Source organism: Cervus elaphus, chromosome X, assembly GCF_910594005.1.
Source record: "Cervus elaphus chromosome X, mCerEla1.1, whole genome shotgun sequence".
NCBI lineage: Eukaryota > Metazoa > Chordata > Mammalia > Artiodactyla > Cervidae > Cervus > Cervus elaphus.
Genome location: NC_057848.1, coordinates 160,195,632 through 160,198,809, shown reverse-complemented (window position 1 = coordinate 160,198,809; position 3,178 = coordinate 160,195,632). Strand labels below are relative to the sequence as shown.

Below are 3,178 nucleotides of genomic sequence, written 5' to 3'. Positions count from 1 at the left end.
GATTGGCTGCGTCTCTACCGAGAGGGGGTGGTCCGGACCGGAAGCCGGGCCACGTGACCCGGAAGCGGCTGTTGCCAGGCCTGGCGCGCCTGCGCTCTCTTGAGTGCACCTCTGTGACGCGCGCGGCTGTCCGGTCTATTTTGTGCAGAGAAGATAGTGTTTCATGGTGCCGTTTATTGACCGTACTAAGCTGGGCAGGGAAGGTCCGTACTTCCAAGAACCACATTCGAGCTCCGATAACTCTCGGTGCCCCAAGAGGGTGGGACGGGGCCGTGTAATGGCCGGTGATGTTGGTGAGGAGAGAGAGGGAGTGCTGCAACTCGGAAGAAAATAAAGCTCTTTCGTGGAGCTCGTGCACGCGTTTAGAGGGCTTTTTGCAATTACTTTGCCTCAAAACCATCCGGAATCCGGCCCTTCCCATCGCACTGCTACAGTCCTAGACACCTTTTCGCCCCAAACTGTGCAAGTGTCTCTTGCCGGGGCTTGCCTCGCTCATCCTCAGTGCTGCGAACCTGAGGAGTTACTGTCTGTTCCCTGCTGAAAAGCCGGACCGGCACCTCTTCAAGATTCCGCTTCTTTCATCCGGAGTTGCCCCTCTCCTCCCCCACAGCCACTTGGGTTCCAGTTTAGTCTTGCCGACGACTTTCTCTGCCTGGCATGCCCTTGCTCTCAAATGTCACAGCTCCTATGAAGCCTCACTCAAATTCTGTAAGAATGAATTCCCTCTTTCACCCATATACCCATTAGCACATCTCGAGTTTTCTTCATTTTACATCCCAGCCTAGTTCTCTGCCTGGTATATAACACCACTAATAAATGTGAGTTGACTGATAAGGACTCTAAAACGGTAGATTTGTTAGTTAAGAGCCATGGTGCTGAGCATTGTGTCTGGCACATAATGGATGTCCATTTTTTTTCGAATGAGAGAATAGTTGAATCATCCAGTTCGACTCATCTTTTACAGATGAAGAAAAGGGAGCCCCACGGGATTAAGTGACCTTGCTTGAGCAGCCACGGGTTTCTCATGTCGAATGCTATTCGTTATCCCAGTCACCTCGGTTCTTACAAAGGAAATTTAGAATATTGCTTTTTTTAGGCTATGGCCTTTTTGCAGAGGTACCCAAACATAGTCGCCGGAATTTTTTAATGGCCCAAAGGGAAAGTTTTCCAGGAAGCGAAGTTTAATCAATCTAAGGGAATCCTTTATTAGGGATTGTGTTCTTTTCGTGTGTGTTAAAATGTCTGTAAAACTAAGTGCATAATAGGGATTTAGGGGCATTTTTTAATGCCCTTCTTTGGCAAGATAAAAATGTATATTACCTCCCCTTTCAGACACTGCTATGCCGCTTGGAAATTTTCCTACTAATGTGTATGCTAAACATTTACTGTAATATTTAAAAAGTGGTCAACATAAAGCATAGAGTTGACTTTCTGTAGGTCTTTAGGCCCCCTGCCCAAATTTCTGTCAGCAACCTGACCAATCCTGTCCCAGAGGCACATGTTAATATCCCATTTCTCCCTTACTACACAAAACATGCCATTAGTCAAAGACAGATCTAATACTGTGTAATGAAAATTCGTCCTCTGAATCCAAATCCAGAAAATCTGCTTTTCTGTACAAAACTCATGTCCTCAAGTTTCCTGAGATAACTACCTCCAAGTTTAAAGTCATTGGCTATGTTCTTCATCTTGGTCTCTGGTTCTGAAAACAAGGACGGGAGACTTGCTGATGACATACTGGCAGTCTCTGATGTTCCTAGCCAAGAAAAGGTGGGGGTTAAGGGGAGGGAGGGAAAGGAATTATGGGAAAAATAATTAGCAGCTGAAAGCAGCTATTACATAATCTTGGCTGCTTATTAATTTAGCAGAAGGAATGGCTTATTAAATTCTAATAGCAACAGCACAACTGCAAACAACCTAGCAATTAACAGTGCAGGGCCCATTATTTTGTTAATATGTTCTTTTCTTTTGGCAAGTGTATAAGAACAAAATTTATAGAAGCAGATGGTCTTTTTCAGTAGATTATAGATGGCTTATTCCCCAGTCTTAGATTAAGTGTTAATTGTGCATTCACTGTGAAAGACAAAAGGAGCACTGTTATTGTCTTTGTTGGTAATTAACTGCTTGACTTTGATTCCCACAATTTGGAAATTGTGGGCTTTGTTATATAGAGGGTTCTTCTCACCTAGTATCTTCTTCATTTGTCATGTTAACAGGGTATCTTGTTTTTAGTCCTCTGCTATTGTTATCTGGGTGGTCCTGATTTCTTGATTGTTATTGATTGATGGTACAAGAATTATTTTTTATGAAAAACTAAAAATAAGATTTTATACTTTTTTTCTGATACAGGAGACATTTATTACACTACCGTGTCTAATGGAAAAAGAGCATGTGGTTTCATGGTCTACGGCTGCCAGATGTTTCCCAGGTTTCAATGGTCCTGATAGATAAAAGAAAATTAGCAAGGTCAGAAGAGAGAAGAGATTTATCATGGAATAGAAATAACTGTATTCCAAGTGTACAGAAGGGGAAGAATTGAAGTATTTCTGGTAACCTACCTTTTATTTATGTTTTTATTGAGATATAATGGACATATCACATTATATTAATTTCAGATGTATAACATAATGATTCAATAGTTATATATATTGCAAAATGATTGCAGTAAGTCTAGTTAACATCACTTGTTTTCTTTATAAAAAAGTGCCTAGCTTTTATTTGTACTAAATCCGAGGTGAGGGTGAAATAGAGATTTCTACCTTCTAACAGTAAAATTTTGAGATTTTTATAATTTTTCAAAAATAGTTTTAATTTCCTGTTAAATATGTGATGGCCATATGTTTTTTATCTCCTCTCCCTCTCAAAATGCTGTTAAATGAAAAAAAAAAAGGAATATTTAAAGTATAGACCCACATGGACAGTAAGGGAGGGGACATTAAGGGGACATTAACATGAGGGTGTCAACAAGGGTGTCAGTAAGCGCTGACAAGGTACATCATTAAGCACTGACAATTTAAGTAAAAATAGTACTGTATTTATATTGAGAATATGGAGGACAGAAGGGAAGGAATGTTGAAACAGTGCTAAGCCCTCATGCCGTAACAGAAAATAAATCCATAAATAGAGGGTGCAACTAAAAAGATCCCACATGCCCCAGCTAAGACCTGGTGCAGCCAAA

General features: G+C 41.0%; 1 protein-coding gene across 1 annotated transcript in view; it reads left to right on the top strand.

The window, feature by feature from the left end:
- The first annotated feature begins 167 nt into the window (after positions 1 to 167).
- Positions 168 to 3,178, top strand: part of GRPR (gastrin releasing peptide receptor) — a 334,343-nt gene continuing 331,332 nt past the window's right edge. Inside the window, exon 1 of the mRNA XM_043896088.1 lies at positions 168 to 708. The gene's annotated coding sequence lies outside the window, so the exon portion shown is untranslated. The remainder of the gene's footprint in view (positions 709 to 3,178) is intronic.